This window comes from Mustela lutreola, chromosome 12 (assembly GCF_030435805.1).
Source record: "Mustela lutreola isolate mMusLut2 chromosome 12, mMusLut2.pri, whole genome shotgun sequence".
Classification (NCBI taxonomy): domain Eukaryota; kingdom Metazoa; phylum Chordata; class Mammalia; order Carnivora; family Mustelidae; genus Mustela; species Mustela lutreola.
The window spans coordinates 36,695,458-36,721,237 of NC_081301.1; the positions used below are offsets into that span (position 1 = coordinate 36,695,458).

Below are 25,780 nucleotides of genomic sequence, written 5' to 3' on the forward strand. Positions count from 1 at the left end.
TTGTGTTTATCAAAAACATGTAGCTAACATGACAGGATGTCAAAAGCAAATGATAGAAATCTCCCCCTCCTCTGCTCCCTGTTGGTTATTGGCAAGACCTTTCTGGAGAGCTCATCTGGAAAGCTGCTGTAACTCTCTTGCCTATATCCTGCCCACTGCCTTCCAGCTGCATGGACTCTTGGAATGAAGATCAGAGTAGGTCATGAAAAGGGACATTTCCCCCACTTCCAAGGGCAGGCAGGGAGAGAATCAGGGAGGGGGAGCATGTAGATGGGAGATCAGAGTACCTGGGACAGAGGCTGACTGACCAGGGTATGATAAGGAAGCAAAGCTAATTTACTTTGCACTCAAAAGAGCCTGGAGCCAGGAAGGCAACCCAAGATTCAAGTGTTTTGGGGGGAAGTAGGTGAGTAAATCTGAGCTTCAATCTATTTGGTTTTTTTTTTTTTTTTTTTTTTTTTTTATTTATTTATTTGACAGAGAGAAATCACAAGTAGACGGAGAGGCAGGCAGAGAGAGAGAGAGGGAAGCAGGCTCCCTGCCGAGCAGAGAGCCCGATGCGGGACTCGATCCCAGGAGCCTGAGATCATGACCTGAGCCGAAGGCAGCGGCTTAACCCACTGAGCCACCCAGGTGCCCCAATCTATTTGTTTTTAGTGTGATTAAGAGTGACTGGCTAAGTGTTGAAGCTTCTGGGAAAGAACCATAAACACGAGTGGTTTTCCAAACACATCCAGTCTTGTGCTTGTGCTATGAGTTATTTGTATACCACCTACAACTGCGACCCTTCTCTATTTTCCTTCTTTCCACCAGTCTTGCCTTCCTGAAAATACACACATAAGTGTATTATGTTCATTTTTATATGTTCATGCATGTTGTATGGTATTGAAATCAGCTGTATCCTCTCCCAGGATCTGCCTGGTATCTTTCCCTCAGAGGATGACTCTTCTCTCCCCAGCCAAATTAGTCTGCCCACTCCCGCCTTTGATGCCTGTCATCTTTCCCCATTTCTTATATCCCCCTATATTTCAGAAAACACCAGAACCATTCACTTTGACTCTCAAAACAAACAAAACAGAAACAAACAAAAAAACTTTTAGGCTTTTGTAGTGTGCTGTTCCATTAAAAGTCACGGAAAATGGACAGGGATCCAGAATTTAATGCCACACATGAGGCTCCAAAGCAGATAAGCTGCTCAGAACTGAACAGGGACTGTGGTCCTTTCAATTTTTCTGAAATGTGCAATAATTGGCTATTTCATAGTAATATCTGTTTCTCATTAATGGAAAGATGACATGAAGTTCTCTGAAACCCCTGGAATGTAATGGAGAAACCATCTCAGGCAAGCTGAGATCTGACCATATCTTGTCTATACAGTCCCTCACAAACTAAATGAAGTCCCTCATACAGACCTGTTTTATGAGGACTCTCCAAGAGCTTGGCATACTAAGGCAATATTAGAACTCTTTCCCACTTCCACTTCAGTCAACCTACTCTCCCACCTTCACCCCCAGCACCACTAGCAGCCTCTGTAGCCCTGGCCACAAAGTGAATCTCTTAACGGTGGCCATCAGACTCATATATTCTCTGACCTCCCAAGGAGGTGTGATTGTATCTGTCCTACCTTTCCCCATTAACTGGGTTGGGGCAGGCATGGTGTCCTTGGAAGGAAGACTGGAATCTGGCCCTTAAGGAGGCTACAGCGAAACAGCATACCTGAAAGTTGTGCTTATTCCACTCAATATAAGGTTAAGTATGAATAAAAGATTTGGGTCACCATGAGAGGCCTGGGTGGCTCAGTGGGTTAAGCATCTGCCTTTGGCTCAGGTCATGATCCCAGGGTCCCAAGATCCAGCCTCACATTGAGCCCCGCATCACATCGCATCTGGCTCTCTGCTCAGCAGGGAGCCTGCTTCCCTTCCTCTCTCTGCCTGCCTGTCTGCCTACTTGTGACTCTTGTCAGGCAAATAAAATCTTAAAAAAAAAAAAAGGTTTAGGTCACCTTCAGAAGGAGACTTCTGACTAAAATGACCAGAGAATGACTTCAGAGAAAGATGACAAGCATGAATAAAGGGCAGCAAAACTACAACACAAGAAAAACATTACAAAATCCTTGAGCATGTTTTTACAATTTTCACGCCAAATGTGTGACCCTTGGACAGGATGCAGATTTTAAGGTCAAAGTCACAAGAATGGAATGTGAAAAAAATCAGAGTTAGAATCCTAACTCTGACATTTGGCAAGTTTCTGAGTCCCAATTCCTTTATCTGGAAAGGGGGACAACTGTACATCCATATCCCAAACCTCAATTACTGCTAATATACTGGTGATTCCCAAAGTCACTTTGTTGTTCTAGTCTTTCCTCTGAGCTCCAACTATATAGCCAGTCAATAGATAGGAAGAAGCTCCATCTTGCTCCAAACACAATGCAGATTGATTCAAAGTTTCTAAACATCATCTACCCCACCAAACTGCTTTCTAATGTCATGGAATGGTATCACTATACATCCACTTTATTTGCTTGGACCATACATCAAGTCAGTCACTGGGTTCTAATTTTGATATCTTTGACATCTCTCAGATTTGCCTCTGCTTTGAGTTCAGTTTCACATCCTTTCTTTCCTAAAAAAAATTACAGTAGTATCTCATATGTCCCAGGGCTTATAATAGGGGCTGGCATATGGTAATACCTTAATAGACTTGACTCTAAAGTCTGGTCTGAGGAAGCAGATAAATTATTACATCAATGTGATAAGTACTATGGTCTATGAGCTCCTGCCACAGGAGTAAGTACTCAACTGATGAGAACCTTAGGGTAACATAAAAGGTTCACAATAAAAATGACCTTGAGAGGTATCTTGCATTTGACAATTAAAATATTTGTGTACTTAATATGTGCCAGGAACTATGCCAGACAAAATAATCACCAAGACACAGGCCTTGCCTTCAAGGAGATCATTACTCTATGGGGTAGTCTCGTGCCTCCGAACTGTCTAATCAACATATACAGAAGTGCCTGGGTAGCTCAGTTGGTTAAGCATATGCTTTTGACTCAGTTCATGATCCCAGGGTCCAGGGATCGAGTCCCACATTAGGCTCCCTGCTCAGTAAGGAGCCTGCTTCTCCCTTTCCTCCTGCAGTTCCCCCTACTTGTGCTGTCTGTCAAATAAACAAGTCTTAATAAAAATTAAAAATTAAAAAATAAGCACAAAAACATGATGGTCCTCAGAGAGAGATGACTGATTAGATTGACTGACTAATTGATTGATGTACATGAAACCATGAGACTAGAAAAGATCACCAAAGGAATCAGTGAAATTAAGGAAGAACTAAGGACTGGGCTTTGGAATATTCTAACAGTAATAAATTGGAGGAAAAAAGTGATATAAGAGAGGAGACTGAGAATCTGTAGCCAGGGAGGAAGGAAAAGCAGAAGAGTATGGTATATCATAACCAAGAGGAGAAAAGTATTGCAAGGAGATATATGCAACTGTGTCAAAAGTTGCAAATTGGCCAAAGAAAATGAGGACTCAGAATTGACCATTAGATTCAGCAACACAGATCACTTATGGCATTGAAAATAGTTTGGTGAATGGTGGACATTAAGGCATGACTGGAATGTATTCAAGAAAGAATGGAAGCAGAATAACTGCTGATAGCAAGTGTAGTCATTCAAGGAAGTTTGTTTCATAGAAGTGCAGAAAAATGTGCAGGAAATAGCAGTAGAAGGAAGAGGGACCCAGAGATGATTTTTTTTAAAAGGTGAGTGACATCAGGGATATCTGTGTGTCTCAGTCGTTTAAGTATCTTGACTTTGGCTCAGGTCATGATCTCGGGATCTTGGGATTGGGAGTCTTCACATGGGGCTCCACATTCAGGGGGGAGTCTGCTTCCTCTCCCCCTCCCTCTGCTCTTTTCCCTGCTCGAGCCCTCTCTTTCTCACAAATAAATCTTAAAAAGGGGGAGGGGGAGGTTTATGACATCAATGACAACAAAAAAGTCTGATTTAATGGCCAAATTATGGAAACTGCTCAAGCGTCCATCAACTGACAAATGGATAAAGAAGATATGGAATATATGGAACTAGAGAATATTATGCAAAGGAAAATTAAAGAAAAACACCATGTGATTTCACTCATTTGTGGAATTTAAGAGACAAGACAAGCAAAAGGAAAAAAGAGACAGAGGGGCAAACCAAGAAACAGAATCTTATTTTTTTTTATTAGCATATAATGTATTTTTGTTTCAAGCATCCAGGTCTGTGATTCTTACACAATCCACAATGCTTACCATAGCACATACCCTCCCCAGTGTCCATCACCTAGCCACCCCATCCCTCCCACCCACCTCTACTCCAGCAACCCTCAGTCTGTTTCCTGAGATTGAGTCTCTTATGGTTTGTCTCCTTCTCTGGTTTTGTCTTGTTTCATTTTTTCCTCTCTTTCCCTATATGAAATTCCACGTATCACTGAGATCCTATAATTGTCTTTCTCTGATTGACTTATTTCGTTTAACATAATATCCTCTAGCTCCACCCACATCATTGCAAACGGCAAAATTTCAATTTTTTGATGGCTGCATAATATCCCACTGTGTATATATACCACATCTTCTTTATCCATTCATCTGTTGATGGATATCTAGGCTCTTTCCATAGTTTGGCTATTGTGGACATGCCCCTTTGGATTACTAAATGAGGTGCACATGCCCCTTTGGATTACTAAATTTGGATCTTTGGGGTAAATACCCGTAGTGCAATTGCTAGGTTGTATTTTCAACTTTTTGAGGAACCTCCACACTGTTTTCCAGAGTGGCTGCACCAGTTTCCATTCCTACCAACAGGGTAGGAGGGCTCCCCTAACAAACAGACTCTTAACTATTAAGAATAAAGTGATTGTTACCAGAGGAGGTGGGAGGGGATGGGTTAAATAGGTGATGGGGATTAAGGAGTAGACTTGTGATGAGCACTGGGTGTTGTATAGAAGTGTTGAATCACTATATTGTATACCTGAAAATCATATTATACTGTATGTTAACTAACTGAAATTTAAATAAAAACCTAAATAGATTAAAATAAAATAAAATAAAAATGGGCAGAGGAACTAATTAGACTATTTTTCCAAACAAGACATTTGAATGTCAAACAGGTGCCTGAGGAGATGTTCAACATCACTAATCATCAGGGAAATGCAAGTCAAAACCACAATGAGATGTCATCTCACACCTGTTACAATGGCGATACTCAAGAAGACAAGAGATGAATGCTGGTGAGGATGCAGAGAAAAGTAAACATTTGCGTACTATTGGTGGGAATTTAAATTGGTGCAGCCACTGTGGAAAACAGTAAGGGGAAAAAAATGAGAGACATAACATGTTGGATGTTGACTGAAATGATGCAATCAGGAGGGACAGATGGATAAGGGAGAGCAAGAAAAGAACTACTGGAGTAATGAGGCAGTGTAGAAGTAGGGGATAGGACCAAATGCACATGTCCTAAAGATGACTTTGTCTAAAAGGACCACAAGAAAGATTCCCTCATGTGTTGTGCCTGGGTGGCTCAGTCGATTATGCATCTGCCTTCAGCTCAGGTCGTGATCCCAGAGTCCTGAGATCAAGCCCAGCTTCAGCTTCCCTCAGTAGGGAGCCTACTTCTCCTTCTCCCTCTGCCCCTCACCCCAGCTTATGCACTGTGTCTGTCTTGTGCTCTCTCAAATAAAATCTAGAAAGAGAGAGGAAGGAAGGAGGGTAGGAAGGAAGGAAAGAGAGAAAGAAGGCAGAGAGGGAGGGAGTAAGATTCCCTCACATGTAACAAAGTGTAAGCAAAGGCCCAAAAGGATAAGGAAAGAGCAAGGAAGAGACCATGGCTGGGGATGGAGAGAGGGGTATGAAATATCAAAACCAAAAAACTGGAAGTAGAGATGGATTCTGGAAGTTACCATGGCAAATAACTATTAGAGTCTATGGAGTAGGTATCCAACAGAGAGACCAGGTGGGCATAAAAAGGTGTTTCCACTGCTGATTGTGTGTATAAAGATGCTCTCAGATGACTGGAGAGGGAGAGATTTCGAGAAGTTTTAGATGTGTGGAGCCTAGTACATTAAGTTAGAGACCAAGAGGGCAGGTATTCCATCCTAGTGTTCAGAGATTAGGGATGTTTAGGGGTGGGAGGACAGAACTGGAAGGCAGAAAAAAAATATATTGTCCTGGGGTGCCTGGGTGGCTCAGTGGGTTAAAGCCTCTGCCTTCAGCTCAGGTCATGATCCCTGGGATGGAGCTCCACATCTGGCCCTCTGCTCAGCAGGGAGCCTGCTTCCCTTCCTCTCTCTGCCTGCCTCTCTGCCTACTTGTGATCTCTCAAATAAATAAATAAAATCTTTAAAAAATATATTGTCCTGAGTGGATGGGATGGACCTCTGTTTTGGATACCTCACATCTCTCAGAAGGTGAAACCTCTGCATTCCCACTTCTGACCTACTACATAAGAGCCAAGAGCTACAGGAAGTGCATGAAGTGCTGTAGTCTCCCTATGAAATCCAACATCCCATCAAACCAAGAAGTGGTGGCAGGACTCCCTTCCACGATAGGACCCCAGTACTTACCACAAGGTGTCCACTACAAACAGGATGCAGAAAAGTCAGAATCAGAAGCAGCATGAATGTCCCTCCTCTGAATGGTGACTCTGTGCCTATTAGATGAGAGCCCAGCCCCTGCTGTGGCCCCCGAGATGAGAAGATACAAGGTCCAGGCCTGTTGAGCCAACACCCTCCAGGTGTTTTCCTAAAGCATCCCCAAATATGAAAGGAGATCTTGTGACAGACACATCCTCCCTGTCAGGTGGCAGTTGGGCAGAAAGCCACAGAGCAAGGAGATAAGAGGGGAGCCCAGCATGAAGGGAATGACCCAGAGTGGTCACAGCAGCATCATGTGGGAAGCCAAGGTTAATGTGCACACATCCTGACTTAGGTGGAATGGGTCCTTCCCATGGTCCCCTCAGGCTTTTACCTGTCCCAGAACAGTGTGAGTTCATAGTGCTGACCAAAGTCCTACAATAAAGGGTCAAAAGGCATAAAGATGAGCTGGAACAAACACCTTCAGGATTCTCAGTTTCAGCAAAGCCAAGAGCTGAGAGAAGATAGGGTCAGAGCCTGTGATTCACACAGGATGTTGTTGAGAGATGAAGCCTTGTTCATCCCATCCCATTACCCTAGCACAGCCCCCACCCTCCAGCTTTCCCTAGTCTCAAAGAGGTAAAATCAGAATAAAAGGCCTCATGGAGGATAGAAACTCAAGCATTTACACCTCCAGTGTAAATGGTGGTGGCAGGTGCTAGGAATATATCAGTGCTTGCTTGGGAACTCTGGAGTACACCTCTGGCCCTCACAAGTAACATGGCATGGTGAAAGGTTCGGACCTTCTGGAGCCCTTCCCGACTTCTGCAGAGGACACCTAAGAATTCTATGGAGAGAATTTCAGGCACCTGACTACCTGCGGTGGAGGAAAGTGGCTTCTCCACAAAATCACTTCTCCTGTCAAACATTGAGTCCTAGAGGATAGAGACCATGACTGCTTCATTTTTGTACCTGCTTACCACAGCCCATCCAGGGAGAACAGTGAACACAGAATGGGAACAGGAGTAAACCCCACAGATGCTACTTTCTGCACCATGTGAGAGGGGCCTGGGCTTCTGCTCCTTCCCAGCCATCCAAAGCCTAATGTTCCACCTGGGTCAGGGGCCCACGGCAGAGGCCAGGTCTGTCACAGAACAAGGAACAAGAGTGGTTACTGCGTCCAACATAGGAAGAGGAAAGAAGAGAAGACAGCCTGGGCTTCAGGTGCAGAGATGAGGAACGAACACGATGCAGGCATGGAAGGTACTGAGGGACACAGAAGACCAGATCCCTGTGGCTCTGGCAGGGCCTGCAGAGGAATGTTCATTCCTATCCCCAGAGATACTGAGGCCAGGACCCTGAATACTTGGTCTGGATGAGAGCATAGGGAGGGAAAGGGGGCCTGGGAAGGGGCCAGAGGGAGATCTCTGTTTCCAGAAGGAGGGGTGGGCTCTGCCAACTGCCCCCCCTTTTCTGCCTTCCCCCTCTCTTCCACTGTAACTTCTCTGGGTCCATGGCCATGCAAGGAGCATGTTGGGGGCTTTCCAGAGTATATCGCTCTCAAGGTCGAGTCTGCTACAGAGGCCACAGGGGCAGGACCCTGGGCAGACAGCTGGTCTTGTGGGAATCCAGACAGCGGGAAGGGAAAGGAAGCCATTCCTTGCGGTAAATGATGCTGGCAGCTGGGGAGTGTCAGGGAAGAGGGGCAGGGTAAAGTGAGAGGCCAGAGCAGAATCCCACACATAGTCAAAGACACATGGACACAGACATCCAGCCACACAGATGCATAAACACAAGGACACAAAGTCAATGTTGCCACTGCAAAACTAATTCAGAGAACCCAGAGACATGTCCAGGAAACACACCTACCTAGACTCAAGAACACCCTGAGTCAGACATGCAGGAGCAGATGCTGGCACAAGCACCATGCAGGCACAAAGACAGTCTCCCCATTGTGTCTGCAAACAGATACAGACCATCTTGCAGACCTACAAACACAAATGCAGTCCAAATTCGTCCCTCAACATTGCTCTCCTCCATAAAGCTCCTAGGTCACCTTAAAGCAGGCCTGTCTTTCCCTCCTCTAAACTCTGCTTTCTGATTTCTGTCTCATTGCTTCTCCTTTAATAAGGGCAGTCTTGGATTCACATGCACACCCTGGTCTCAACAACATGGCCGTGGGCTTTCAAAGGGAAATGACAAGGTCAACAAGTGAGTCCACTGCCCTCTTCAGCAGCCCCATCCCTCACCTATACACCCATCCCCATCCACAGGAGTGTCCCCAGTTTACTGCAGGGTCCTGACCCCCAGGCTCTCAGCAGACACAGACCTAAAGGAAGAATAAACCAGACCTTTCAAGATAATGCTGGTGGGTATTGCCTCCCAAAATCTTTACCTTGCCCTATGCTTAACACTGTCTACCTCGAATCTGTAACCAACTAAATCAATGCTATTCCAAGCAGTTACCTAGCCCTAGATGGCTACACACTGAGAAATGTCTGTGCCTCCACTAGGCCCAAGAATATCACACACTTATGACACGATGGGTCATCTGCACTCCAGGAGATCAGTAGCCCCTTCATTAACATGTGCATAGTCATCAGAGCAGGATGTCCCTGGAGGGCTCTGTGCTCAGCTGTGACCCAAGAGCACCAAATGCCCAGGCCATTTGACCCTTGCTAGACAGAAAAGCCTGCAGGGGCTCAGCCCACTCCAAGCCCTGTTCTGGACTAGCCAAGGCTTTGAGCTCAAATTTCCACCATACCCGTCCCTGGCTCCTTCCTGTCAAACAGGGAACATCTGTTGCCCTGGAACTTCACCCAGGCAGGAGTAAATATGCCTCCGACCTGGGGATGAAGGATGTGGGGATTTCCAGACTCTTGCAACAATCATACCTAGGAGCTTTACTTCAAAGCCTGGCCAATGTGCCTCTCCTAGATAGACAGTGAACCTACTGACACTGGGGGAGAATAAGGGTGAATGAGCACACCTCCTCTTCCTCTACTCCTGAAGGGAATTAAAGGGTATATTCACAATGAACTCATCAGCAGAGATAAAGCTGAAGTCAGCCATTGTACCTCCCTAATCCATTTATCCCTCACTTCCCAACTCCAGGCATCAGAATCTCTAGTACCGGACTCCTCTGAACCCCGGCCACCCTAGAGATTGTCAAACACTACTGAGGCTCTGTCAGGAGTTCACCAAGCAAATATTTTCACCCAACAGACTACAGCTCTTTGGTGGACACTCACAACTCAGATGTTAGCCATCCAAGCTATGACCCCTTCCCCAATGTCTATATCCAGTTTGGCTTGGAGACCAAGAGATGGGCAACCTTGGTTCAGGGCAGCAAGCTCCAAAATATGAACAAGGTGCTTGAGAAATTAACAAAATCAGTTTTAACCTCTAGAAAAACAAATAGTAGTAATTGTCAAGAACAGTGCAGGGGCTGGGATTTTGCTCTATTTTTAAAAAATATTTATTTATTTATTTTAGGTGAGGGAAAGAGCACAAGTGGGGGGAGGGCCAGAGGGAGAGAGTTTCAAGCAGACTCTGCGCTGGGCATGGACCCTGACGCAGGACTCGATCTCATGACTCTGAGATCATGACCTCAGTCAAAATCAAGAGCCAAATGCCCAACCAACTCAGCCACCCATGCATCCCTAGATTTTACTGTGTTTTTAAGTTAACAAGATATCCTATTACTGCTTCATGAATGCTGGCAGAAGACACAAGACTCCTGGGTGAGATATCAAGGATTTTACTACTCACAGTACAACCATAGCAAGAGATTTATCATGGTTTTTCTGTATTAGTTCTCCGTGTCTATCAAATGCCTTGTGTGTAGCACAGGATCTATGACCTATACCTACTCATACAGTGGGCTGTGTTACAGGAGAGGAATGCTAAGGTTTGGGGTTTCACACCTTTTACAGGAAGAAAAAGCAAGCCTGATCACTGTCCAGGGAGAGATGTTGCTTTATTTTTCAAGGTTGCTTGTTGTAAATACAATTCTAAGAAATGGCCTAGAAAACAGTCAGTGTCCTACATTGTTGACCTACCCAGTAAAAACATTCAAGGATGCTAAGAGCCCATGCTAGGTTGTCTCTCCCAACCATGACTAACAATGGTTAAAAACAAATGAATGGTGAAGGGGAAAAGTGTTTTCCATGTCCTGGAAGAAGTCCTAGGAGAGATACCCAGGTTAAAAAGAAAATCAAATTTTGATTTGGCCCACAAATTATGCTTAATGATTATTTCTTTAGCAGATAACTAGAATTATGGTTTTCTGTGTCCTTATCGAAGAAGAAAAGAGAGAGAGAAGATATTATCATAGAGACAACATGAATGTTGAAGAATCTGTGGTAACTTGAGAAGGGCTTAAAAAAAAATTCAAGGGTCTGGGGCAAGTGGTGGTAAATCCCAATGGGACAAGAAAGTAGAATAGGCCCATTTAGTCAAACAAAATGAGGTATGAGATGACAACCTAAACCTTTCCTTGGTACTCTTTGTGGGGAAAGTCTCTAAGCTGGTTTCCCCCATGTTCCCAACCCCTGGTGTTCATGCTTTGTGTCATTCCATCCTCTTGAGTGTTAACAGACCTGCAATTTAGTTGTAATTAACAGAATGATGGCAGAAGTAATAAGATGTTACTTTTGTACTTATATTACATTATATAAGACTGTCTTCTAGAATACTTATTCTAAGTCTCTCCTTTCTGGCTTGATAAAATGGCTATTTTGGGAAAGTCCATGTACCCTCCTGGAACTGTAAGTGGCCTTTAGATGATGACCATGGCCTCCAGCTAAGAGACACCAAGAATCCAGTGCCCTTGGTCATATGACTGCAAAGAAATGAATTCTGCCAACAACGTGACTAAGCTTGGAAGATTCTTCCCCATTCAGGCCTCCAGTGAGAACACAGCCCAGCCAATATTTTACAGACTTCTCAGTAGTTGGAATTCTTCTCACTAAGTTGGAATTCTGACTCACAGAGGTTGTGAGATCATAAATTGTGTATTATCTTAAGCCACCACATTTGTGGTAACTTGTTGCAGAGTAACAGGAAACTAATACACTGTTGTAGCCATGAAAGTAAAAGTGTCTGACAGTAAGGTATATGTGGGCAGCATGCAGCTTGTATGTGTCCAAGGCACACGCATTCTCTGTAGAGCATCTGCTTAAAGTTCAGTGAGATTATTTACAAGAGCAAGTGGAGTTAGTGATGAGGGAACAGGAGGCTGGCTGAGGACAAAGCAAAAGCTGGCGCCTTGCACCCCCCCCCCTTCATCCGCTCCCCTCCATAGGTGTAGCATTCATCAGGCACCCTTGACTGCCATGAACAATAAGCAAATAGTTAACTTGCAGAGCTCACAATCCTGCTAGACAGGAGTCTCCCTTGGTTTACAAATGTTCTAAATCTCACTAACAAAGACGATTGATAGCAGGATTGTGACACCCCACCAAAAGGTCTCCCAAAGATCTTAATGTTAATGGCTGGTCTAAAGACAACATTGATCCAGCAGCAAGGGCAAGGCCTCCGGCAGGCCTGGAACATCCTGGCACCTTGTAGGCCCTCTTTAGCATATGAAAACTCCACTGAAACCTCCCTTCCCCTCACCTTCCCCCAACAGCAGGGTACATAACCAACCACCCCTCACAACCCGGGGCAGCCGCATCTCCGCCTGCCCACGGGCCCTGTCCCCGTGCTCTTCTAATAAATCACCTTTTGCACCAACGACGTCTTAAGAATTCTTTCTTTAGTCGTCGGCTCCAAACCTCCTCACCCCACCGAACCTGACTTAGGTTCTGGGACTTCATCATTAGGATGAAGAAGGAGCTGTTCCACAGTACGAGTTTGGGAAGAAAGAGAGAAGGAGACGGTATCTAGGTAGCTCTTCTCCCTCAGCTCATTCTATAAAGACACATAGCTATAGAGAGTGTGCTGCTCTCCTAATAAGTTGGAACCATCTCATCCCACATATTAAATGTAAATTACCCTTTTGTGCTTTCATCTGATTTTTTGATATGGGAATAGCGAATATCTGTGAAAGGCTCAAAGATGTAACTGGCAGTGATCTTGTAGAAAATGGGGAGGAATGTCACCCAGGAAGTAACAGAGTAAAAGAAACCTCTGAAAAGGAAAGTGGAAGAAACAACCCAAATCAGTAAGTTTCACAGGTAGAAATAGGAACTCCAGATTTTCTTTGAGTTCAGGAAGAAGGAACAATCAGAATAGTTTCCACTGCTTTACACAGAACAAATGTTGAATAAATCTTTCTTAAAGAAATGCTGCAAAGATGGTTGGAGGAAGCAAAGAGTTTATTTGAGACCACAGTGTCCGTATCCTCTCTGTAGTTCAAAGGGGGCCAGAAGGGTCTGAGAAGACCACTTCTTCAGAACTTGTTTCTAGAAACAATGTAATCAAGAAGTCATCATATCCACTGTGCTTCCTCAGAGATGGAACCTGATTAGTGAGTTGGAGTTAGCAGGGATGATGCTAGGTAACCAATAATACAGAAATGTGTCATTTCTTTGATCACAGGAGAGAGCTACCAAATTTTTAATTTGGCCAGTTTCCATATCATATCACATTTCTTTTGGATATATAATAAAGAGTAGAAATGCTGGGTCATATGAAAATTCTTTTTAAAATTTTTGAGGAACCATGAAACATTTCCATAGCAGCTACACAATTTTACATTTCTACCAACAATGTACCAGCATTCTAATCTCTCCACATCCTTCCATTATTTTCCATTTTTTTGAGAATAGTGCTGGTTAGCCATTTATGTGTCTTCTATGAAGAAATGGCTATTCACATCCTCTCCATTTTTGAATCGAGTGTAGTTTTTGTTGTCATTGACTTGTAGGAGTTCGTTATACACAGTAGATACTAGGTGTTTAGCGGATATATGATTTGCAGATATTTTCTCCTATTCCATGGGTGTCCTTTCACTCTCTTCAGTGAATCCTTTGATGCACAAATTTAAATTTTGAGGAGGTCCAATTTTTCTATTTTTTCTCTCATGTCTGTGCTTTTGATGTTATACTTAAGAAACTACTGGCAAATCCAAAGTTGTGGAGATATTTCCCTTAGTGTTTTATATAGTTTTACCTCTTAAAATTAGGCAAACATACATTCTTGCTTGTCTCTCTGATATCTCTTCCCAAATAAAATCTGAAAAACAGAATTCATGATTTCAAGCTTTGTGACCTTGGACAAATTGCTTAAAATCTCTGAGTCTCAGATTAATGATCACTGAAGGGATAATTTCACAAGGTTGTTAAGAGTCATATGTTTAAACATAGTATAGTGCCTAGCACACTGGAGCTCGATAATCCCATGCATTCTTCTTCTTTCCTTCAAAGGACTTTCTCTTCCAGGACCTGCCAGCATCAATTATTCCACCTGATCTTCACTGCTTGCTTGTGGATAGTCAAGCCCAGGGCCCCAAGTCTCCTATCTTTGCTTCAGAGGCCTCACTGGTCCTCCCTTCCCTTTTGCCCTTTGCTCTAATAGAAGTTCCTGCCTCCACAAAAATCCAGCTTGGAGCCAACCTGGGCTACCACGGAGAATAAAATTTCTAATGGCATGGGGGTTGGAATGGACAAAGGCAGCAGTCCTGCAGGGCCCCAGCCTCTCGACTACCATGGAGGGACTCAATTAAGGGCACACCGAGACCGAGAAAGGTCAAGGCCAAAGTGGGCATATGGGGAGTTACTCCTGGCCTAGATCCATGGCAGGCTCCTCTCCTTCCAGTCAGGTTCCTTCCAGGCAGTTCTAAGGAGCAGTCTAAAGTATGCCTTTATTACAGAGGTCCTCTGTGGGGTCCATCTCCACCGCGCAGGCTCCTGAGGCTCCCGAGGCTCCCCTCTTTTCTCAAATGGTCTCCCACCGAGACAACATCAGAGACCACCCTTGCCGTCCGGTAGTCATACAGACGGTCTCTCTGAGGGGACAGTGCTCCCACACTGCGCCTCCCCAGGGCAGCAAATGCAGACAGAGCCCTTCACACAGAGCCCTGTGTGAGTCTCCATTCACACAGGGGTCCTCCTGGGGGGCGGCTCCCCGCACCGCCTCCGGGGCTCTCCCAAGGGGCAGAGGCAGGGACACTCGGGGTTTATCCACTTACTCAAGGACTCCCTTCGGGGCGGCTCCCACACAACACCTCAGAGTCCCCACAGGGTTGTCCGAGGCCCGCAGACCCGTCCCTTAGGGTGCCTGCCGGTCCCCGCCGCCCCCGCCCCCGCTTACCGGGACCGCAGGGTGCGGGACGCGGGTCCGGGACTGGCGGACTCTACACCGCGAACCCCGCGCCGCCCATGGCCGCTCGGGAGCCGGCGTGCTGGGGCCAAGCGCCGGGAGCAGGCGGCGCGGGCGGAGCAGCAGGCTGAGGCGGCAGCGGCGGCGACGCGCGCGCCCCAAGCACACCCACCCTCCCCACCCCCCGCCCCGCGCGACTGCGGCGCGTGCGCCCGCGCGAGACGACCTCCGCGGGCCGGTGGGCCAGCGCCCGGCCCCGCCCTCCTGCGCGGCGCGGCGCGGCCCTCTGGGCTCAGCTGGCGACCTCGCGTGGGACTGAGGCGCTGAGGAACCGCAGGAGGGCGGCGGCCGGCTCCGACGACCGGTGGGTCCGGGTGGCAGTGGGCGGCCCCGACCAGCGCCCGGCTCTGCGGCGCCGGGTCTTCTCGGCGGTCCGGCCTCCAGCGGCAAGGTCAGTGCCGGCCCGGAGGAGGCGTCCCGAGAGGGGACTCCGCGGCAGCTCGCGGCTCTTGTCGCCCGCCCGCCGAAGCGAAGCGTCCTGCCACCCGCACCTGCCTGGAGAGGTGAGAATGACTCATCCAAGCGGCCTCGGCTGGAGCCCTTCCCTTTCTCACCAAACCCAGGTGCCCCGTCAAGGCCTCCGGGTCGACGACGCGCGCGTTAGGGCACTCACCTTCGCGGTACCCCACTGCGGAGTGTCCAGATGAGCCCTCACAAAGTGCTCTGCTGGCCCAGCTGCTCCTGTGCGCTGTTTTCTGAGGTTATTGGTCCTCCATCTCCAGCAGCCACTCTTTGCAGGGGCAGCAAACTACTTCAGCATTCCTCAAACTACCCCGTTAGAGGTTCTGAAGGCTGTTCTGACATTACACCATAACTAGATGGCTTTGAAGAAAGTGAGGGTAACAAAAAGAACGTCAGAAGTCATGAAGTCCCTAACAGCTAATTATAAAGCAGTAACTGAAGAAATACAGATGATATGCTGAGGATTTTTATTTAAACTATTTTTAAATGTTTAATATTTTGCTTACATTTTTAATATACTTCCTGTTTACAGGTAAATTCAGAAATACAATTCAGTTCATCCTGTGGTGGATACAAAGACAAACTTATTTTGTTTTTACCATCATGAAACTTAACAATATGGAATATAAAGTAAGTACAGTACTATATACAACTATCCACCTTTAAACAAAATGCCAACTACTAAACACTGTATATGTATTAAGTAATTTAAACTTTACAACATCACGATAAAGTATTGTATTTCATTGCTTAGATTATACAGATGCAGAGAGGCACAGAGAGGTTAAACCGCCTGCTTAAGATCACATAGCTAATACATGGAATCTAGGTATTTAGACCCCAGATCCCATTCTCCTAACCATTTGTTTTGCTGCACTGCCTCCAGAACCACCTTGAGGATATGCATCATCCCACAAAAATATTTTTTCAAGGACACTTATTATGTAAATAATACTGTTATAAGGTGTGTTATAAAATTCATGATCCTATGTGGGGTATAATGTTTTATTAATGAAGTTTGAGATAGTGAGTATAAAAGTGGTTCTTACATATTTGTTTGCAGTTGTATCAGTGCACGTAAAGATTCTTGGTACTGTCTGTATACCATCTCTTTTTGTCTTTATTTCATATTCACCATTGTTGGCAATTTTTAAAAAATTTTTTTAAAGATTTTATTTATTTATTTATTTGACAGAGATCACAAGTAGGCTGAGAGGCAGGCGGAGAGAGAGGAAGGGAAGCAAACTCCCTGCGGAGCACAGAGCCGGATATGAGGCTCAATCCCAGGACCCTGGGATCATGAACTGAGCCTAAGGCAGTGGCTTAAACCACTGAGCCATCCAGGCGCCCCTATTGTTTCCAAATTTTACATCTCACACAAGAAAAATGTAATGACAGTATTATTACTCACAAGACCATTACTTCTCATTACATCTTGAAATAAAGTAGGTCTTCTTGCCTCTTTAGTTTCCTAATACCATTTTTTTATTGCTAGCTGTATCATTACTTATAACACCACATCATCCATCTTGCCACCTGTGAATACTGGTTTCTAATGCTCTCTCAAAACTTAATAGAATCAAAAAGAATAAAATATCTGGGAATAAATTCAACAAAAGAAATATAAAACTAATACTCTGAGAACTATGAAAAATTGTTGAAAAGAAATTAAAGATCTAAGTAAAGATTTTTTTAAATCCCATGTTCATGAATCTGAAGACAAATTAAGATTCTCTAGATTGATGTATAGATTCAACACAATACCTACCAGAATCCCAGCTGACTTCTTTTTTAGAAATTGACAAGCTGATTCTAAAATTCATATAGAATTACAAAGGATCTTGAATAGCTAAAATAATCCTGGAAAAGAAGAATAAAGTAGGAGGACTCACACTTCCTAATTTCAAAATTTGCTAGAACGCGGTAGTCAGTGTGTTACTGTGTAAACAAGGATAGACATTTGTATCAATGAGACAAAATTGGGAGTCCAGAAATAAACCCATACATCTATGGCCAACTGATTTTCAACAAGAGTGCCAAAACTATTCAGTGAGATAAGGATAGTTTCTTCAACAGATAACAGATAACAGACAACTGGATATCCACATGCAAAACAATGAAGTTACCTTATACCATACACAAAAATTAACTCAAAATCATCAAAGACCTAAACATAAAAGCTAAACTATAAAACTCTTAGAAGAAAACAAGGGGAAAATCTTCATTACACTAGACTTAGCAAAGATTTCTTGGATATGACACCAAAGACACAGGCAACAAAAGGAAAAACAGGTAACTGGACCAAAATTGATTTTGACCAAAATCAAAAACTTCTGTGCATCAAGGTACACTATCAAGATTGTGAAAATACAGCCCATGGGATGGGATAAAAAGTATTTATAAATCATATATTTAATCATTTGCATCTAGAATATGTAACTTAATAACAAAAAGATAATCATATTCTAAATGGGCAATGGATCTAAAAGATGTTTCTTCAAAGATATACATATAGCCAGAAAGTACATGAAATGACGTTCAATATCATTAATCATGAAAGGAATGCAAATCAATAACACTATAAGATGTCACTTCATACCCGCTAGAATGGCTTAAATCAAAAAGTCAGATAACAACAAGTTTAGCAAAGATTGGAGAAATGAAATCTTCCTACACTGCTGATGAGAATATAAAGTGGTGCAGCCACTTTAGAACACAGTCTAGCAGTTCCTCAAATTATTAAACATAGCATTACCATATGACCCAATAATTCTACTCTTAGGTATATTTTCAAGAGTAATGAAACATATCCGCACAATAACTTGCATATAAATATATATAGCAGCACTATTTATAATAGCCAAAAAGTGGAAATAACATAAATATTCACCAATGGATATCTGGATAAGTAAAATGTGATATCTCTAAAGGAATAGTATCCAGCCATAAAAAAATGAAGTGCTGAGGGGCACCTGGGTGGCTCAATCAGTTCAGGCTTCTGACTTCAGCTCAGATCATGATTTCAGGATGGTGAGATCCAGCCCCATGACAGGCTCTGTGCTCAGCGGGGAGTCTGCTTGTCCCTCTGCCCCTCCCCTCTCATGCTTTCTCTCTCAAAGAAATAAATAAAATCTTAAAAAAAAATAATGGTAGGTGAAAGAAGCCAATCACAAAAGATAACACACTCTATGATTCCATTTATATGAAAGTCCAGAACAGGGAAATCTATAGAGACAGAAAGTAGATTAGTGGTTGCTTAAGGTGGAAGGTTGGGGAGGACATAGGATTGATAGCTAAAAGGTATGATGTTTCTTTTTTTTTTTTTTTTTTTTTTTTATTTGTTAGAGAGAGAGAGAGATACAGAGCGCAAGCACAGGCACAGAGTGGCAGGCTAGAGGCAGAGGGAGAAGCAGGCTCCCTGCCGAGCAAGGAGCCCGATGTGGGACTCGATCCCAGGACGCTGGGATCATGACCTGAGCCGAAGGCAGCCGCTTAACCAACTGAGCCACCCAGGCGTCCCATGATGTTTCTTTTTTAAGTGATTAAAATGTTTGAAAAATATAGTAATGGTTGTACATATCTGTAAATATATCAAAAATTGAATTGCATACTATAAGTGGATGAATTTGGAATGTATGATATATATGAATTAAATCTCAATAAAACTTTTTTTTGAAGTGCATGCATTCAGGAATAGAGAGATCTATGTTCAGATCCTGAAAGTGTAATTAGTAGATATCTGTCCTTGGAATAGGTCTTAATATCTTAATATCTTTGAGTCTATGAAATGGAGATTAAAATAATGCATATCAGACACTTAGCATGCCTAGAATAAAGTATATACCTAGTAAGTGTCAGCTACTATATTGCCCAGTCTTGCAAAACTGTTCAGTTCTGGAATCCCAATTTCGCAAACATTGCTATGCCATTTATAGAATACTCCCTTTAAGCCTACAGCCCTGAGGACACAGTAAGAATGGTATATAGGAAGTTTGTATGTTGCGTATGATGATGTGTTAGCTTAGAAATGTATACTTTCTTATTTTGCCATTGACTCACTGCTTTTAATCATCTACCCATCACCTCGAACTTACTCATCAAATCAATCCTCTTTCCATATTAATGAGCTCTCTTCCATTTGCTCTCTTCCATCTAATTCAAATAAATTTGAAGAACAAAAGTAAAGTTATTGGTTCATATAACAGGAAGTTGGAAAATCCAGGGGTGGAGCTGAGCTCACATACTCAAAAATTATCATTTCTTTCCAATCTTGGATCTTATTTCCAATCTTGGATCAATGACTCCTTTTATTGGCAGAGTTTTTAAACAAAGTTTAGTCAGGTTCCTCTGAACTCTACTCAACCAAGCCCTGACTTTTGACCTTTTGTGTTATCTCTGCATTGTCCAATTTTAGCAAGAATCCTACTGAGTCCATTCAACCAGAATCCCCCATCCTTGATATCTGATCACACTCAGTATCTGATAGGGTTCATCTTCCACCATTCCTCAGGTGAGGTTGATCTCCCTGGCCTGCCTTCAACAAGAATCTTGTTAGGCTGGGCACCTGGGTGGCTCAGTTGGTTAAGCAGCTGCCTTCAGCTTAGGTCATGATCCTGGAGTCCCTGGATGGAGTCCCACATCAGGCTCCCTGCTCAGCAGGGAGTCTGCTTCTCCCTGGGACCCTCCCCCTTCTCATGATTCTCTCTCATTCTCTCAAATAAATAAAATCTTTAAAAAAAAAAAAAGAATCTTGTTAGGTTGTTTTTCTAGACTCCTCCCTTAGTTTTGATGTTTCCTTTTAACTTTCCATCTACTGACCACCCCCTCTACTCCTTGGCTATATACTCCCACTTTTCCTTGTTATATTTGGGGTCGAGCCCAATCTCTCTCTTCTACTGCAAAACCCATTGTAGTGGTCCCCATATCTATTGTGATAGTCACCTGAGTAAAGTCTGCCTTATTATTCTTTAACAAGTATCACTAATAATTTTTCTCTTTAACATCACACCTACTGAGCCATACTGGGACAGTAGGATCATAGCTGCAAGCAGTTTCAGGATTATGTCATTCCAGTTTAGCAGGCTCAGAGGGAAGAGAAAACATCTTTCTCAGCATCTCTATTTTTAAAAATCTAAGGGATAATTGGGTGGTTGGTTAAGCACCGGACTCTTGGTTTCAGCTCAGGTTGTGATCTCGTGGGTCTGTGATTAGCAGAGTCTGCTTGAAGATTCTCTCCCTCTGTCCCTGCCCCTACTTGTTCTCTCTTTCTCTTTCTCTCAAATAAATACATTAAATCTTTCAAAAAATCTAAGAGATTTCTCAGAGCAGCTCCGTGAAGGATGGATTTTCTAAGCTTAAGAGAATGCATATTAATACCACATATTATGTATTATGTCCCTCTCCAACATTAAATGTGTATTTTGCTTTAGTACTTAAAAGGGTCTACAAGGAGCTAATCTTTATTGACCAAGGAAGAGCATAAATGGTGCCTATTTCAACTGAAAATGGCATGCTGGTCATCTCTTCCATAAAGATTTTCTTGAGGAAGGCTCTTAGAACATTAGTCTGATGAATTGTTGGACCAGGATTGATACACCCAGTAGAATAATGGAACCATTCAGGCTGCATGCTACCAAGCTGCTGAATTTCAAAGGAAATAGATCCTGGCCTTCTCTTCAGCCTCTGTCTTTATACTCCATACCTTACCCTTTTTCTTTTTTCTTTTCCTTTTTTTTTTTTTTTATTTTTATTTTTATTTTTATTTATTTGACAGAACACAAGTAGGCAGAGAGGCAGGCAGAGAGAGAGGAGGAAACAGGCTCCCTGCTGAGCAGAGAGCCCGATGCAGGACTCAATCCCAGGACCCTGAGATCATGACCTGAGCCGAAGGCAGCGGCTTAACCCACTGAGCCACCCAGGCGCCCTCTTTTCCTTTTTTCTTTAAGTTTTGCTAATCAATATACAGTGCAATATTGGTTTCTGGGGTGGAATTCAGTGATTCGTAACTTACATACCATACCCAGTGCTCATCACAACAAGTGCCTTCTTTAATACCCATCACCCATCTACTTCCCTCCATCTCCTATTGCTTTTTTCTGACCTAACTCTGGCCTCCAGACAGATTCAGAACATGCTGGGTCCAGGATTCTGGTGGTCTACTGCTTTTAAAATTTTTAATTTTAATAGACTTCATTTTTTTAAAAGATTTTATTTATTTATTTACTTACTTGTCAGAGAGAGAGAGAGCAAGTGCACATGAGCATGAGCAGGGGGAGGGGCAGAAGAAGAGGCAGGCTCTTGCTGAGCTAGGAGCCCCATGCAGGACTTGATCCCAGGACTCTGGGATCATGACCCGAACTGAAGGCAGACGCTTAACTGACTGAGCCACCCAGGCATCCCTAGACTTTATTTTTTAAAGCATTTTGGTTCACAGAAAATTGAGTGGAAGGTACAGAGATTTCCCATATACCCCTGGTCCCCCCAACACACACAGCCACCTCCATTATCAATATCCCCTCATCACAGTGGTACATTTGTTAACAACTGATGAGCCTACATCAGGTCATCATCAGAGTCCATAATCTACATAAAGTCTTGGTGTTGTACATTATATGGGTTTGGGCAAATGTATAATGATGTGTATATATCATTATAGTGTCATGCAAAATATTTTCACTGCCCTAAAAATCCTCTGTGTTCTGCCTATTGATTCCTCCCTTCCCCCAACCCCTGACAATCACTGATCTTTCTATTGTCTCCATAGTTTTAACCTTTTCTGGAATGTCATACAATTAGAATCATGTAGTATGTCACCTATTCAGATTGGTTTCTTTCACTCAGTGATACACATTTGTGTTTCTTCCATATATTTTCCTTTTGGAATTTAGTAAGTTATAGCTTCCCCACTAAAAAGTTTGAACTTTGTTTTGTTAATATTTTTAAACTCTATTTTAATTCCAATATAAATAATATACAATATTATATTTGTTTCAGGTGTACAATGTAATGATTAAACAGTTCCAGACTTCACCCAATGCTCATCACGACAAGTGCACTCCTTAATCCCCATCACCTATTTCACCTATCCCTCCAGTCCCCACCCCCTCTGGTAACCAACATTTTGTTTTCTATAGATAAAAGTCTGTATTTTGGTTTGTCTCCCTCTCTTTTGATCCTTTGTTGATTTTTTAAAATTTTATTTTCTCAGTGTTCCAAGATTCATTGTCCATACACCACACCAAGTGCTCCATGCAATACATGCCCCCCCTTATTACAACCAGGCTCACCCATCCCTCCACCTCCCTCCCCTCCAAAACCCTGTTTGTTTCTCAGAGTCCACAGTCTCTCATGGTTTACCTCCCCCTCCAATTTCCCCCAATTCACTTTTCCTTTCCTTCTCCTAATGTCCTCCATGTTATTCTTTTTTTCTTTTTAAGATTTTTTTAAAGATTTTATTTATTTATTTGACAGAGAGAGAGAGATCACAAGTAGGTAGAGCAGCAGGCAGAGAGAGAGGGAGAAGCAGGCTCCCTGCTGAGCAGAGAGCCCGTGGGGCTTGATCCCAGGACCCTGAGATCATGACCTGAGCTGAAGACAGAGGCTTAACCCACTGAGCCACCCAGGTGCCCCTTTTTTTAGATTTTATTTATTTATTTATTTATTTATTTATTTATTATTTATTTTCAGCATAACAGTATTCATTATTTTTGCACCACACCCAGTGCTCCATGCAATCCGTGCCCTCTATAATACCCACCACCTGGTATCCCAACCTCCCACCCCCCGCCCCTTCAAAACCCTCAGATTGTTTTTCAGAGTCCATAGTCTCTCATGGTTCACCTCCCCTTCCAATTTCCCCCAACTCCCTTCTCCTCTCTAACTCCCCATGTCCTCCATGCTATTTGTTATGCTCCACAAACAAGTGAAATCATATGATAATTGACTCTCTCTGCTTGACTTATTTCACTCAGCATAATCTCTTCCAGTCCCGTCCATGTTGCTACAAAAGTTGGGTATTCATCCTTTCTGATGGAGGCATAATACTCTGTAGTGAATATGGACCACATCTTCCTTACCATTTGTCCATTGAAGGGCATCATGGTTCTTTCCACAGTTTGGCGACTGTGGCCATTGCTGCTATAAACATTGGGGTACCATGACCAGGTGGGATTCATCCCTGGGCTACAAGGATGGTTCAACATTCGCAAATCAATCAATGTGATACAACAAATTAATATGAGAAGAGAGAAGAACCACATGGTCCTCTCAATCGATGCAGAAAAAGCATATGACAAAATACAGCATCCATTCCTGATTAAAACACTTCAAAGTATAGGGATAGAGGGAGCATTCCTGAACTTCATAAAATCTATCTATCAAAGACCCACAGTAAATATCACCCTCAATGGGAAAAGCTTGCAGCCTTCCTGTTGAGATCAGGAACACAAGGATGCCCACTCTCACCACTCTTGTTCAACATAGTATTAGAAGTCCTAGCAACAGCAATCAGACAAGAAAGAGAAATAAAAGGTATCCAAATTGACAATGAAGAAGTCAAACTCTCTCTCTTCGCAGATGACATGATTCTTTATATGGAAAACACAAAAGACTCCACCCCCAAACTACTAGAACTCATAGAGCAATTCAGCAATGTGGCAGGATACAAAGTCCATGTACAGAAATCAGTGGCTTTCTTATACACTAACAATGAAAATACAGAAAGGGAAATTAGAGAATCAATTCCATTCACTATAGCACCAAGAACCGTAAGATACCTGGGAATAAACCTAACCAAAAAGGTAAAGGATCTGTATTCGAGGAACTATTTGTTTGACAGATCACAAGTAGGCAGAGAGACGGGCGGGGGGCGGGGGGAACAGGCTCCCCGCTGAGCAGAGAGCCCGATTTGGGGCTCTATCCCAGGACCCTGAGATCATGACCTGAGCTGAAGGCAGAGGTCTAACCCACTGAGCCACCCAGGGGCCCCCTCCTTGTTATTCTTTGTGCTCCACAAGTAAGTGAAACTATATGATAATTGACTTTCTCTGCTTGACTTATTTCACTCAGCATAATCTCCTCCAGACCCATTCATGTTGATACAAAGGGTATTCATCCTTTCTGATGGAGGCGTAATATTCCATAGTATATATAGACCATATCTTCTTTATCCATTTGTCTGTTGAAGGGCATCTTGGCTCTTTCCACATTTTGGCGATTGTAGCCATTGCTGTTATGAACACTGGGGTATAGATGGCCCTTCTTTTCACTGCATCTGTATCTTTTGACTGAATATCTCTTGATTTATCAAAAAGGTATTCATCTGGGATATGTTCTAAAGGATTTGTTCCCTACTCCAGTTTTCTTTAGGGTTTTTTTTTTATTTTTTTTAAAAAGATTTTATTTATTTACTTGACAGAGATCACAAGTAGGAAGAGAGGCAGGCAGAGAGAGAGAAGGGGAAGCAGGCTCCCCACTGAGCAGAGAGCCCGATGTGGGGTTTGATCCCAGGGTCCTGGGATCATGACCTGAGCCCAAGGCAGAAGCTTTAACCCACTGAGCCACCCAGGTGCCCCTCCTTAGAGTATTTTTGACAGGGAGTCTTTAAAAGACCCCAAATTCCTCTTTTGTAACCCAGTTTATGCTTGGAAAATAGATCATATTTTTAGATGGTTCACTGCTTAGGCATGGGATATGCATACCCCTTGAGGTATAGTGTGAGAGGTGTGAGAGTGAGACAAGTCAGTGAGAGGACAGGATTTATTCATGTTGAATCAGGGACCTGTCAGAATTCTGAAGGTAGTCTGAAGACCATCTGAGAAGGCCATTTGAGAAGAAGGGTTTTTAGATGAAGTTAATAAAGGTCAAAGTAAAACAGAAAAGCTAACTCATTCTCAAGACAGTGAGTTTATCCTGAGGCAAAGTTTGAGGTTTTGTAGTGGTAATCAAATCAAACAGAAAGGCCACAGAGTCAGCCTCCTTAATATTTAATGTTATTATTGATATGGTCAGATTTATGTCTGCCATTTTGATTTTTGTTTTCTATACATCTCATGTCTTTTTTGTTCTTTTCCCCCTTACATTTACATTACTTTTACATTAAGTGAATATATTATATTATATCCTTTAATGATTTCTTATGATGACCATACTAGGTAATAAAGTTTTTTACTTATGCTTGTTTCCTCAAGACAAATTTCTAGAAGTCAAATTACCGAGTCAAGAAAAAATGGCACATTCTTTTTTTTTTTTTTTTTGACAGAGATCACAAATAGAGAGGCAGGCAGAGAGAAAGAGGGGGAAGCAGATTCCCTGCTGAGCAGAGAGTCTGATGCAGGGCTTGATCCCAGGAACCCAAGATCATGACCTGAGCTGAAGGCAAAGGCTTA

At 43.2% G+C, this 25,780-nt stretch overlaps 1 long non-coding RNA gene across 1 annotated transcript; it reads left to right on the forward strand.

Annotated features, from left to right (window-relative positions):
- The first annotated feature begins 15,305 nt into the window (after positions 1–15,305).
- LOC131812795 (uncharacterized) lies at positions 15,306–22,553 on the forward strand. Its single transcript, XR_009346480.1, has 3 exons — positions 15,306–15,436; positions 15,928–16,025; positions 22,389–22,553. It is a non-coding gene; the product is annotated as an uncharacterized LOC131812795 (long non-coding RNA).
- The last annotated feature ends 3,227 nt before the right edge of the window (positions 22,554–25,780 follow it).